The sequence below is a fragment of the Rattus norvegicus genome, chromosome 15, assembly GCF_036323735.1.
Source record: "Rattus norvegicus strain BN/NHsdMcwi chromosome 15, GRCr8, whole genome shotgun sequence".
Lineage (NCBI taxonomy): Eukaryota > Metazoa > Chordata > Mammalia > Rodentia > Muridae > Rattus > Rattus norvegicus.
The window spans coordinates 60,061,477-60,076,578 of NC_086033.1; positions in this window are offsets into that span (position 1 = coordinate 60,061,477).

Below are 15,102 nucleotides of genomic sequence, written 5' to 3' on the forward strand. Positions count from 1 at the left end.
AATTTTGTGGAATAGTTTGGATAATATTGGTATGAGGTCTTCTATGAAGGTTTGGTAGAATTCTGCACTAAACCCGTCTGGACCTGGGCTCTTTTTGGTTGGGAGACCTTTAATGACTGCTTCTATTTCCTTAGGAGTTATGGGGTTGTTTAACTGGTTTATCTGTTCCTGATTTAACTTCGGTACCTGGTATCTGTCTAGGAAATTATCCATTTCCTGAAGATTTTCAAGTTTTGTTGAATATAGGTTTTTATAGTAAGATCTGATGATTTTTTGAATTTCCTCTGAATCTGTTGTTATGTCTCCCTTTTCATTTCTGATTTTGTTAATTTGGACACACTCTCTGTGTCCTCTCGTTAGTCTGGCTAAGGGTTTATCTATCTTGTTGATTTTCTCAAAGAACCAACTTTTGGTTCTGTTGATTCTTTCTATGGTCCTTTTTGTTTCTACTTGGTTGATTTCAGCTCTGAGTTTGATTATTTCCTGCCTTCTACTCCTCCTGGGTGTATGTGCTTCTTTTTGTTCTAGAGCTTTTAGGTGTGCTGTCAAGCTGCTGACATATGCTCTTTCCTGTTTCTTTCTGCAGGCACTCAGCGCTATGAGTTTTCCTCAGCACAGCTTTCATTGTGTCCCATAAGTTTGGGTATGTTGTACCTTCATTTTCATTAAATTCTAAAAAGTTTTTAATTTCTTTCTTTATTTCTTCCTTGACCAGGTTATCATTGAGTAGAGCATTGTTCAATTTCCAAGTGTATGTGGGCATTCTTCCTTGATTGTTATTGAAGACCAGTTTTAGGCCGTGGTGGTCCGATAGCACGCATGGGATTATTTCTATCTTTCTGTACCTGTTGAGGCCCGTTTTTTGACCAATTATATGGTCAATTTTGGAGAAAGTACCATGAGGAGCTGAGAAGAAGGTATATCCTTTTGCTTTAGGATAGAATGTTCTATAAATATCCGTTAAGTCCATTTGGCTCATGACTTCTCTTAGTCTGTCTACATCTCTGTTCAATTTCTGTTTCCATGATCTGTCCATTGATGAAAGTGGGGTGTTGAAATCTCCCACTATTATTGTGTGAGGTGCAATGTGTGTTTTGAGCTTTAGTAAGGTTTCTTTTATGTATGTAGGTGCCCTTGTATTTGGGGCATAGATATTTAGGATTGAGAGTTCATCTTGGTGGATTTTTCCTTTGATGAATATGAAGTGTCCTTCTTTATCTTTTTTGATGACTTTTAATTGAAAATTGATTTTATTTGATATTAGAATGGCTACTCCAGCTTGCTTCTTCTGACCATTTGCTTGGAAAATTGTTTTCCAGCCTTTCACTCTGAGGTAATGTCTGTCTTTGTCTCTGAGGTGTGTTTCCTGTAGGCAGCAGAATGCAGGGTCCTCGTTGCGTATCCAGTTTGTTAATCTGTGTCTTTTTATTGGGGAGTTGAGGCCATTGATGTTGAGAGATATTAAGGAATAGTGATTATTGCTTCCCGTTATATTCATATTTGGATGTGAGGTTATGTTTGTGTGCTTTCATTCTCTTTGTTTTGTTGCCAAGACGATTAGGTTCTTGCTTCTTCTAGGTTATAGCTTGCCTCCTTATGTTGGGCTTTACCATTTATTATCCTTTGTAGTGCTGGATTTGTAGAAAGATATTGTGTAAATTTGGTTTTGTCATGGAATATCTTGGTTTCTCCATCTATGTTAATTGAGAGTTTTGCAGGATACAGTAACCTGGGCTGGCATTTGTGTTCTCTTAGGGTCTGTATGACATCAGTCCAGGATCTTCTGGCCTTCATAGTTTCTGTCGAAAAGTCTGGTGTGATTCTGATAGGTCTGCCTTTATATGTTCCTTGACCTTTTTCCCTTACTGCTTTTAATATTCTTTCTTTATTTTGTGCATTTGGTGTTTTGACTATTATGTGACGGGAGGTGTTTCTTTTCTGGTCCAATCTATTTGGAGTTCTGTAGGCTTCTTGTATGCCTATGGGTATCTCTTTTTTTAGATTAGGGAAGTTTTCTTCTATGATTTTGTTGAAGATATTTACTGGTCCTTTGAGCTGGGAGTCTTCACTCTCTTCTATACCTATTATCCTTAGGTTTGATCTTCTCATTGAGTCCTGGATTTCCTGTATGTTTTGGACCAGTAGCTTTTTCCGCTTTACATTATCCTTGACAGTTGAGTCAATGATTTCTATGGAATCTTCTGCTCCTGATATTCTCTCTTCCATCTCTTGTATTCTGTTGGTGAAGCTTGTATCTACAGCTCCTTGTCTCTTCTTTTGGTTTTCTATATCCAGGGTTGTTTCCATGTGTTCTTTCTTGATTGCTTCTATTTCCATTTTTAATTCCTTCAACTGTTTGATTGTGTTTTCCTGGAATTCTTTCAGGGATTTTTGCGATTCCTCTCTGTAGGCTTCTACTTGTTCTCTAAGGGAGTTCTTTATGTCTTTCTTGAAGTCCTCCAGCATCATGATCAAATATGATTTTGAAACTAGTTCTTGCTTTTCTGGTGTGTTTGGATATTCAGTGTTTGCTTTGGTGGGAGAATTGGGCTCCGATGATGCCATGTAGTCTTGGTTTCTGTTGCTTGGGTTCCTGCGCTTGCCTCTCGCCATCAGATTATCTCTAGTGTTACTTTGTTCTGCTATTTCTGACCGTGGCTAGACTGTCCTATAAGCCTGTGTGTCAGGAGTGCTGTAGACCTGTTTTCCTGTTTTCTTTCAGCCAGTTATGGGGACAGAGTGTTCTGCTTTCGGGCGTGTAGTTTTTCCTCTCTACAGGTCTTCAGCTGTTCCTGTGGGCCTGTGTCTTGAGTTCACCAGGCAGCTTTCTTGCAGCAGAAAAGTTGGTCTTACCTGTGGTCCCGAGGCTCAAGTTCGCTCGTGGGGTGCTGCCCACGGGCTCTCTGCGGCGGCAGCAACCAGGAATACCTGTGCCGCCTCTTCCGGGAGCTTCAGTGCACCAGGGTTCCAGATGGTCTTTGGCTTTTTCCTCTGGCGTCAGAGATGTGTGTGCAGAGAGCAGTCTCTTCTGGTTTCCCAGGCTTGTCTGCCTCTCTGAAGGTTTAGCTCTCCCTCCCACGGGATTTGGGTGCAGAGAACTGTTTATCCGGTCTGTTTCCTTCAGGGTCCGGCGGTGTCTCAGGCGCAGGGGTCCTGCCGCTCCTGGGCCCTCCCCACGGGAGCCCAGAGGCCTTATACAGTTTCCTCTTGGGCCAGGGATGTGGGCAGGGGTGAGCAGTGTTGGTGGTCTCTTCTGCTCTGCAGCCTCAGGAGTGCCCACCTGACCAGGCGGTTGGGTCTCTCTCTCACAGGGTCTGGGAGCAGAGAGCTGCTGCGGGCTGCGATCTTGGTTTTTTTAAAATGTGTAGCCCAGGCTGGCCTCGAACTCGTGATCCTCCTGCCTCTGCTTCCTTCAGCAAATCCTACCAGTGTGCGCCACCACAACCGGCTAAACATCTGTTTTAATCACATTGCACTGTCATAGCATATGTGTGTATGTGTGTGTATATATATATATGTATATATATATATATATATATATATATATATATATATATAGACACTAGCTTCTATTGACTGCTTAGTTGCAGCAATAGAATATAGCCATTTAAAACATGATATAAGGTCAATAACAATTTGACACCAACCATTGATAATTTCGTCATTATAACCACACTGTGTAGCAGAGGCCAGGTCTGTGAACCTCAAGACACCTTGTCTAAAATTACTTTTAGTTCTCGGGCTGCAGGGATGCTACTGGCCTCTAGTATGTAGGAGAGCTCAGGACCTTACTGACCATCTGACATGCCCAGGATGGCCCTGTGCAATGGAATTTTGCTAAAGGTGAGAAAGCCCTCCACTTACTGTGGTTTAGATTTCTTTGTTTAGCTTCTCTCTCCCCTCCCTTCCCCTCTCCTTCCCCCTCCTCCCTCCCTTTGTATGAATGTGTGAATTGTGTTTCCCCTCTCTGTGTGTACATATACATGTGTTTATTTCTTCTGTGTTTCTCCCCCCACCACCTCGTGTGTGTGTGTGTGTGTGTGTGTGTGTGTGTGTGTGTGTGTGTGTGGTCTTTCCCCTCTATCTTACTAATTGATCGTTGAAATGAAATGTCTACATGACACTCTTCCATACCGTCACCATTCACTCTGTGGTTCTCCTGTCAGCAGGATGTTCTGCCTGCTCCAGGAGGAGGGGGAACTGGGTCACCCCTGTACACACACAGTGTCTGCAGAGGGAAACAAACCTGGCCAACTCACAGCCGATCTGCGCATGTGTAATATATGACCATCAATTATCATTTCAAGCCACTGAGTTTCAGAGTAATTTTTTATTTAATAATTGCTAACTCACATATTAGATGAGAAGACCAATTTGTTTCGGGTCTTATAGAAGGTAGGTTTTTAACTCAGATCTGGTTGACTCTAGTGCCCACTATTGTCATTACTGAAGGGACTCAGTATAGGCACAGGACATCCCAAAACCGAGTTCTCAGCACAAATAAGATTTCTTTGTCCTAGAGGGACAAAAGGCATGGAATAGGAGGCAAGAGAGGGGATAGTGAGGGGGTCAGACAGAAGAACAAAGGGCTGCCTCAGGATAGAGAGGAGACAGACATGGCCCATAGGCTAATTCAGTTTGTAAAGGCAAGAAGGGAAACCCATGTTAGGATGAGGTATTTAATTACCTGGGCATGTTACTTAAGGCAGCCAAAAGGAGGCTTCTGATTGCTGGACGTCAATAGTTTGAGAGTTGGACCTCAGGAGGAGGCGATGACGAAATAAGGGAATAGACCTTGGTGACTGGCTTTAAGGATATAATCTTATGCTTTAAGGAAGGCGGGGGGGGGAGAAAAGATTAATGAATATAAATAATTATCATGCAATGTGTGATGATAAACCAAACTGTCACAGGAGCCCAGAGCAGGGACTGCCTGCCTGGTGGTCTGCAGGGTAAAGAAAGGGAGGTACTAGGTGAGATTATCTCAAGCAGTGAGGCAGAAAAAAAGAAAGGGGTGAGTGTCTGTGTGTGTGCGCACGCACTCGAGTGTGTGTGTGTGTGTGTGTGTGTGTGTGTGTCTGTGTGTGTGTGTTTCTATCTGTGTGTGTGTCTGTGTGTGTGTGTCTGTGTGTGTGTGTCTGTGTGTCTCTGTGCGTGTGTGTGAGTGTATGTATGTATGTCTGTGTGTCTGTGTGTGTGTGTGTCTGTGTGTGTGTGTGTCTGTGTGTGTGTCTGTGTGTCTGTCTGTGTGTCTGTCTGTGTGTCTGTCTGTGTGTGTGTCTGTGTGTCTGTGTGTGTCTGTCTCTGTGTGTGTGTGTGTATCTGTGTGTGTGTGTGTGTGTGTGTATGTGTTTGTGTGTGTTCCTGGAAGCAGCAGGTAGTTCTGTATATGACTGGGGCTTATGAACTAAAGTTCTTCCAAGGAACAGAGACTTTAGGACAAAGGCTTGCAGAAGGAGGTGGACGCTAGTAGATGCTTTGCACGCAATCTGTCAGCATCTGGAAATGATATGAGGTTTTCTGGAAATTGAGTGACAGGACCACAACCCTGTTTCAGAAAATTGTCCTGCTGAACATGAGGCCGACCTCAGTCTCAAAGGAGTGCAACTGTTCGAGAAAAGTGGCTGGGGCTTGACCACCACACCTTGCTGACATGGAATGGACTATTGTTGTGGAAATAAGTTTTTCCCTCATCTTAATGGCCAATCTCTACAGTCATTCGAACTGGTTGTACAGTTGGCCCAAAGCAGTTGTTAAGTCATCGAGGAACCTGAAATGATTATTGATCTCCTTGAGAGCAGTCCAACAACTGTGGAAAAAGCAAACCTCGAGTACGCTCAGTCAAACCCAAGAATGCTTAAGAGAAAGGAAAGTTCTCTTCCCAGTCCCCAGTGCACCAACTAGAGCAGAAATTTTAAAGAGAATTTTTTATTTTAGAAAAATGTTCCTGTGCTAGAAATTAAGCCCCTGAGTGTTGCATGGATGGAGGATGTGGCAGGGGAAAGGAGTTCAGGCGAAAGTCACAAAGCTTTGGGTACTTGGAGTGGGGGTGGGGATGTAATTTCTCTTGAGAAACCTTCCAATCTGTGCTCTGTACACAAAGTTCCATAAAAAAAACTCTCATCAATATGGGTCTGTCTGTGTGCTGGGAATAGAGCTCCCTGTGCTCTACCCCAACTTCTGGTTAGAGGTGCTCCGTGGGGATTGCAGTATAGCCCTTGACCTCTGGGAGCACTTCAAGGGCTGGAAGCATCTCAAGGGCACGAAGCATATCAAGGGCACATGCTGGGTCCAGTTGAACTTCCTGATGCTGAACAGTCATGTATGGCAGCAACTTTCCAAGTCCAGGGAAGAGGCAGCCCCACTGGAAAGGTAGATTTCTGTATACTCTCGGGTACACTGCAGTGGCATTGCTTAGCAATTCCTCCATCCTGATAAAAACATTCCAATCTGCAAAGAGTTCCTCAAGCAGGAGTGTAAACAATTCAAAATAGCTTCAGGAAGTCCCTGAAACTGATCAGACTCACTAGGCCCCTCCCTCCCCTAGTAAGCAATAAAAGCTGAGAGTCCTCCTTAGACAGAAAGAAGTCTTTGAGACCAGAACCGCTGCCTGGAAGAATCAGAAACTAGTTAAGCTGCCTGAAAGAGGTTTAGAACCACTTAAACAGCTGGAAAAGATACTCTGTAGCCTGTTGAGCTGCCTGTGGGCTGTGCAGTGTGCTCTAACTTCCAAGCTTTGTGATCATCGCCATGCTGGGGTGAACTTTGGTGGTGCAGCTGTCACTGAGTTATTTCTGCTCCTTTAAGTAACCCCCACCCATATTCCTGTAAGTAACCCCAATAAAACTCATTGGCTTACCAAACTGAACTCTGGTGGTATCTGTATATGGGCTCCTTATCTGGAATATGGGTATGATGCATCTCCCCAGGAAATGTTTGGTCCACAAGTAGCCACTCCAAACACAAATGCAGTTGATTCCTGCTTACCCTACCTGTCTATTGAGCACCACTGAGAGTATCTGCCTCATAATATACCAATGACACAGAGCCCAGCAAACCAGGCTCATTTTGCCTACTGCAACTCAATCCGTGAGGTTTGGCAGGGAAGAGCTTTACTTATGACACAACCTAACCTGAGGAGGGAGCACCCCAAACCTTCCTGGAGATAAAGTTTAGAGAAGTTTTGGGAACTAGAAAACAAGATTTTCTGGGGTGTGGAGAAAGCTAGGCAGCCGCTGCTCTGTGAGTGTGTAAACAAGCCACGGCCCTTCACAGGACACACGCTCAAAACCTAGTGACATATGTAAAGATAGGATATCCTGTTGAAGGCAGACAACTGTGCAGGTCTAGCTGGAAGGTCGGTGATTTCAACCAGTTTGAGATAGGCCGCAGCAGCCTCCAAGTTTCTAAAACAGTTTAACAGCTGTCACCATGGTTACCACACGTCAGAACTGTTACAGATAGCAAAGCTAATGGGGAGTATACTGCCAAGTGGCACGGCTCTCAACATCCATGATAAAAAGCAAGTAACCAACAACAAGCTAAACGAGGAGGCTGTCCAAGCTTCTCTGGTTCCACTTACTCCAGGCTCCTGAGGCATTGGAAGCTATGCTTATGGAAGCTCCTCGTAGTGATACCAAAGTAAAGAGACCACAAAGACTCCTCACCTATGAATTCCATTCCCCTGTCCACATATCACCACATAAGGACATCCGGTTAGAAGACAGTGGGGCCATTTGGTCTTCCCACTATGGGAATGGAGAACAGAAATGAACATACATGAATATCAACAGCAGATACCAGAACTATTCAAGCAGAAGCAAACATCTGCTAGGCTGAGCCCCTGAAACATCTCACTGTGTCTTGGGTGAGAAAATAGGCCAGGAGGGTCTGTTTTCAGAGCCTTTTAGTGTGTCACACCCACTTAGTGACCTAGCCTCTTCATATCTCACAGTCCCTGCCCTCACCAAAACAATGAACCAAGTTGCCCTACTTGAGTGCAAAGACATTTTCTATGGAAATATTTCTATGGACTCCACTCTGGCTTTAAGTACGATGGAGGTGTGGTCCTTGGTGTGACAGGGTCGGGAAGTCCTGTAGGTCTACTGTTGGCTGTCACACATGCACCTGTTCCACCTAGGACCCACCTCTGTTGGAGCCTCTTTCCTTACTTCAGCTCTTCATGATTTTGTAGACTGTCAACTTTCTTCTTGGCCCTTTAAGGTCAACCTAACCACCTCTTCCTTCTCTGGTCCTTTACCTGTTTGCCTTCTAACTACATTCTGAACCTGTCTCAGTTACTGTCTTCTGGACGTTCTCTCTGGATTCCTCTGTGGGACACTGTACCCTCCTTCTGTGCTCCCCTAACCTGAGGTACATTTCTGTTCCGACTCTTCTCATCTTATGTGGACATTATAGTCCCCTTCACACTGTCGTGGAAGTTGGGAAGTCTGTCATTAATTCCTTCATTCTTACTACCTATCTAGCATTGATAGAGTTTCAATAAATGGAGCACTAAATTGCCACTAAGTCTCTTGACCCAAGATGGTGCTCACAGACGTCTGCGGAGACCCTTTCCACTATTATTCTCTTGAACTCAAGACAGTTTCCTTCATGGAAGTTGAAAGATTACTAAGCCTTATCCACATTTATCACTCCACCCAGACCCTTTCTGGTATCAGTCATAATATGGGACAGGAGACAGGAAGTAGAGTGGAGTCTGGGTTGCTGGGGCCACTGCCAAGAGGAATTGGTGCTACTTTGGTTTCATATCAGCTCTGTCTGTGTGTGGAGTGTGAGGAAAGTGCCAGCCATCAGGAGAGTTAGTCTGTCCCAGTTTAAGGCATACAGCTCTTGTTGGAAGACTGACACCAGTCAGAGGCCCTGCCCACTCCAATTCCCACAGCACACAATCCAATTTGTTTAAGGTTGTATCCCCAGTGCAGACTCACCAGTCTCTACTTATCAAAGCTTCCATAGCTTCTTTTATTAGCTAAGTCATAGGTCAGCGATAGGCCAGTTTACTCTTCTTGGTATCCCCAAAATGATCCTATTACAAATAAGCGGGATATGAAGAAAACGAGGTTCTTCAAAATAGGACATATATTAACTTCTCTGAAGGCCAGAATCTTTCCAAATCTATGGAATAAAAGTCTTTCATTATCCAGACATCTAACAATGTGTTCTCTTCTTGATAATGAACTTTAATTTTTATGGTCCAATTGCTGAGTGTACATATGTACGTATGTGTGTGTGTGTGTGTGTCTGTGTGTGTATGTGTGTGTGTCTGTGTGTGTTTGTGTGTGTTTGTGTGTGTGTCTGTGTTTTGTGTGTGTTTGTGTGTTTGTGTGTGTGTGTCTGTGTGTGTTTGTGTTTTGTGTGTGTTTGTGTGTTTGTGTGTGTCTGTGTGTGTTTGTGTTTTGTGTGTGTGTGTGTGTGTGTGTGTGTGTTTTCCAGGTAGTGGTTAGTCACTAAAAAGTAATTGAATGCAAAGGCTATTCTCAACTCCTTCTGTAACAAGACCTTGTAGGGGACTGGACTTGGAATTCTATCTCTGAACTCTTCCATGGGTCTCCCTACGCATACTGCTGTCTCCACCAATAGCCACGGAATTAGTTGAAAGATTGGCAGTATCAGGGACTCTGGCCCGTGCTGGGCATCCAAGTACAGGAGTCATTGCACTTGTGAGCATGAGGCTAAAGTAGAAGGCTGTAGCTTTCTGATAGGTAAGTATTTCATGGATAAAGACTGGAATTAGGAACCCTGCTGAGTGGAATGGCAGAGAAGTCACATTGGGAATGTGTGATCTTCATGATAAGATCACTAAGACAGGCTTAATAGCTCTGTGTTTTGAAATAGAGCAGTACTAGCTCCAATAATAAATAAATCTCAAAGTATCTGTTGGGTAACAAAACAGAAATCTACATCGCATTAACATACCAGTGGCACCGTGGGCATGGCTTTTCTCCATCAGAAGGTCAGGGGTTCTGACTTCTTGCAACCTGTTATTCTGGGTTTCTTAGACATCAGAATTCTCTTCTTCCATCCAACACACAAAAACAAACAAACAAACAAGCAAAAAGCCAACCACTTCTGAACCCTCTTAGGGCATATAAGTGACATTTCATTTCTACTCACATTGTACTGGTGAGAAGTTGTCACACAACTCCATGACATGCATACTAGAAAATACAGTCTCTAGGACAGAAACTAGTGTTAGAAGAAAAACATGACTAATCTCAGAGTCTCACAAAGGAGCAAACAAAATGAAAGTAGCTCAGCGAGGAGCTTCTTCTGAGGGAAAGAGTGGAGGGTGTGGATGAGCCAAAACCCAGCTGCTGGAGCAGGGGCCACAGAGCGGCCAGCCAATGTGGCTGCTGTTTCCCATTTGATGTGCACAGGCAATGATTTTGTTTCATTCCATTGGGGGAAGATTGACTTCTATAATATGGTTAGCTAATCAGCCCAAAGGGGAGAACTCAGGACATGAGTCCTTGTCAGATGGATTATCTTCGATTAAACACACACACCTTACACCAACAACCCCAGGAATAAGTTGTTAGACCATTCACCACTGTGGTAATTTCCAGAGGGAAACCATTTAAAAGGAGAAGACATTTTGGCTCACAGTTTTGGTTTTCAATCAGGATCCCCGGCTGGAGAAGATGGTGGCAGGAGGGTCTAGTGGAACTAAGCTGTTCACCTCCTGACAGTCAGGAAACTGAGACAAAGGGTTGGGGGAGGAAGGGTTAGTGGGTAAGATTATATGTTCTGGTCACCCCCCCTAGTGACCTTCATCCACTTAGATTCCATTTGCTAAGAGTGTCCTCACACTCCCATGAGGGAAGTTCTCAGGGTCTCATTCCTTCCTAAAATCCATACACCTGTCCTCTGATGCTTAGGGAACCAAGCCTTCAACTTATCTCCCTTCATGTCTAAAGCATGACAGAGAAGAAGTACCCACTGGTTCTGAAGGAAAACATAGAGTTCAGCCCTCACTTAAAAGTCATCTTCCAAGTAACTTGATAATAGAATTCAAGGATCTCCTAACGAAGTCCTGTATTGGACTCTTTGCTAAGAATGAGGAATGTAAGCTCAGGCTGGTAGAACATGCCTGCAATCCAACTTTTCTAGAAGGATCATAAAGTTAAGATACACCTTGGCAAGTTTATATGACCCTGTCTCAAAATAAAAAGGGGGATTCTAGGTATAATCTCAGTTCATAAATAGAGCCCTTGTCCAGCATGTACCAGATCCCAGGGTCAAAGCTTCATACTGAAAAACAGAGGTGATGATGATGATGATGATGACGACGACGACCACCACCACCACCACCGTCATCATCTGGAAGAAGAGGAGGAGAATTATCACCTTTTGTTCTGCATTTTGAAGATCTGAACTTCGATAGCTGTCAATACTTAGCATTTAGAAATGAAGTCTTGGGGAATCCCTGAGCTTCCTTTCTTCTTATGAACATTGTTCTGTCTGGGCTTGAGACTGGATCCGCTGTGATCTTGGGGGTGAAGGTAACACAGGAAGCAGAACATAAGCTGGGTTCCGCAGAGCCTGACCTACTGCTGGGTTTCTAACTCTGTTGGAAAACAATCTTCTCATTATTGAAGCCACTTTGACTTAGGAATATCTGCTATCTACAGATAAAACCACCCTAATTTGTGCCACCCCAACCTACACAGATATAAAAGCAAATGTCCCAAATCTACCTTATCTGACCAGTCCTTGTGATCTGACACACATTTCTGTTCTTTGTAGACTTTTCTTTCTGCTGAAACTCATGTGTCTCTGGAGCAGGAGAAACAAAAGAAGCCAAAAAGAAGAAGAGGAGGAGAAAGAGGGGGAGAGAAGAGAAGAGGATAAAAGGGTTACTTAGATTTTGTTCAGTAATTTATTCACTCTTTTATTAATCGTTAGTCACTTGGGGCTGGGAGGCTATAGGATAGAAAGATCAATAGATCTGGGTGGTCCTTAAATAGTTATCTATTTTAATGAGGAATAATTAATTAGGCTGTTATCTTCTTGGACTCCCTTATTTTCACCAGGAGGCCCCCCATGAGGCTTGGATCCTCTCCACCACATGGAGATACAGATATGCTCAGAGAGAGGGAGAAGCCTTGGCCCCGAGACTCTGATTCAAGGCCGCTTAGAGCACTCTGTGGACTCTGTTGTCCCTCCTTTCTGCCCTCCATCCTCCCTTCCACTTTAGAAAGGGGAAATGTGAAAGAAATAAACTCACACACAGGAGCTCAACAAGAGAAAAACATTTGAAATGCCAAATCTAAACAGAATATTTCTTTATTTCACAGTTTAAAAATTGACACACAAAATTACATGCATTTGTCCTAGACGTCATGAGGCTTTGAAACACACATCCTTTGTTAAGTGCGTTATTTTGTACTGTTAGCCTTTTGTAGTGAGAACACATAGCATCTCACTTTTCCAAGTATTTCCCATGAACACACTCTGTTGTCACTCACTGCTATTATGCTGTCTGTAAATCCCTATCTTGCTCCTCCTGCCTGCTTTCTATATCTCTCCAACGATGTTGTAATCTGAACACAAAGTTCACTCCAGAAACCTGGGCAGGAACTGATTGGTCCCTTGGTCTCCCCTAGAAAATGCTCATTGGTGAGGAGGTGCCACCAAACCAGGGTCAAGAGTGAGCAGACCTGGAGAAAGCTCAGGAAAGCTGTGAGTGCTAACTGAGCTCACAAACCAGGGCCCAACGTTGCATGTGCTGTTTACATGAACTCTCGAAAACTCAGAAGATAAGTTACTTGGTTATTAGAAAGGTAGACTGCATGGTCGTTGTTATTTCAATTTTATGAATAAAGAAGTAGCGTTAGGGGAAAGTTAAGTTTTTATCCCAAGTTTAAAATGTCATTGAAAACTGGGTCTAGGATCCTGATCTCACACCACTGTATTCTTTGCCCAAGCCGTCCTCAACCCACTGCCGTGGGGGCCCAGGTACTGGCCCTGAACCTAAAAGAATTCTCAATGTAAACATACCACATTTCACTCATTCCATGTTATGTAGCCCAGAAAAATGTAGGGATGAGAATTCCAAGGACCCATAAGTGCTGGGGATACTTATGACTGACAGAGGACCCGGGTAGACTCACACAGCCCACATCAAGCATCCTCTAATGGCGTCCTCTCTGTTCTGTTACACACTCAGTGTCTGTGAGAATGTAAGAGAAGCATGAAGAACGGACCTCCTTGTTCTTCATCTAAAGAAAGGTGACAAGAAGCTGAGGAGGAGGCCAACTCCATAGGAGAGCCATCAGTCTCAACTAACCTGGACCCCTGCAATCTCTCAGACACTGAGCCACCAACCAGGCAGCATACACCAGCTGAGATGAGGCCCCGACACATACACAGCAAAGAACTGCCGGGTCTGTCCTGAGTGAGAGAAGATGCACCTAACCCTCAAGAGATTTGAGGCCCCAGGGAGTGAGGAGGTCTGATGGGGAAGAGGGTGGGGACATCCTCTTGGAGACAGGGGGAAGAGGTATGGGATGAGGAACGGTCAGAGTGTGGACCAGGAGGGGGATAACGACAGGGCTGTAAAAGAGGATTAAAGAAAACAACAACAACAACAACAACAACAACAACAACAACAGAAAACAGTCAGAAGGCAATGGGAAACACGTAATCAGTGGCACCTTAGATGAATATGATTAAAATGTAAGCAGCAGAAGAAACCCACAAAGGAAAGATCAGGAGGAGGAGGGACTAATGTGAGGAACTGAAGGATGGGAAAAGCCAGGGGGGAGTAAGAGGGTGTTTAAGGTAGAAGGACCTATGTCAGTCAGCTCTCTTGCAGCAGCCAGCAAGCCTGAGAAAGCTCTGCATTTATGTTCATTTCACACATAGACCACACATGCACACCATACACACATACCACACACAACACACACCCACACACCACATACACAACATACACACACATACACCACAAATACAAACACACACACCCACATACACACCCACCCACACACACACACATCACACACACATACACACACACACCACATATGCACACACCATACACAAACACACCACACACACCACACAGGCATACTATACAAACATACCACACACACATGCACCACAAACACACACACCACAACATAAACATATATACTCCCCACATACATACACACCATACACACACACGCGCACACACACACACGCACACACACACACACACACATACACAGCAGATTCCATTTTTGTTTTTTAAGTCTGCAAAGAGGAATTCTGACAGTTGCTACATAGAACAGTGATAGGAGTTAAAACAGATTGTAGGAAAACAGCCCTAAAATAATGTTCAGTATACAAGAGTCTCAACACTTTCATCTACCTGAAACTTCTCCATCCATTTTTGGTTTGGTTGGGTTAGGTTTGGTTTGGTTTGGTTTGGTTTGGTTTGGTTTGGTTTGGTTTGGTTTGGTTTGGATTTTCAAGTCAGCATTTCTCTGTGCACCCCTGGCTCTCCAAACCAGGCTGGCCTCAAACTCACAGAGTTCTGCTTCTGCCTCCCAAGTGCTGGGATCACAGGCACATAGCACAGCTGCTGGGCTCACAATCTTTAGTCGTGGACACAAGGTGGCATGAGTCTCCTAGGTGTAAGACAACACTTCTCCCTGGCTTACTGGTATCTTTGACAAGTGAATCTAACACAGTGCTTCTCGGGGATAAAGAGAGAACTTTCTTTTGCTAAAGTGAGGGGTGTGGGCCTGACACAGAAATGTACAGAGAATGGGAACAGAGAGAATATACGCACTTCTCTACATACTGGGAATTCACTTGACATCCATAGGGTCAGCCACCTGTGAGGAACTCTGGCAGAAACAGTCACCCTTGCAGGTGTGACAAGGCAAATGGTGGATCTTTGTCATGAGAAATACAGCTACTGCCAATTGATCATATGTCTCTACTTGTTTCTTCAGAGGATCCTGAAGAGTTTACTTCCTTTCATCAGATTTTACTGATTGAACATCTGAATTCTCACAGTGCTGACAGGCCATAGGCCTACCTGTGTTCCAAGAGCAGTAGATGCCCTTAGTCTTCCAGATTAGACTT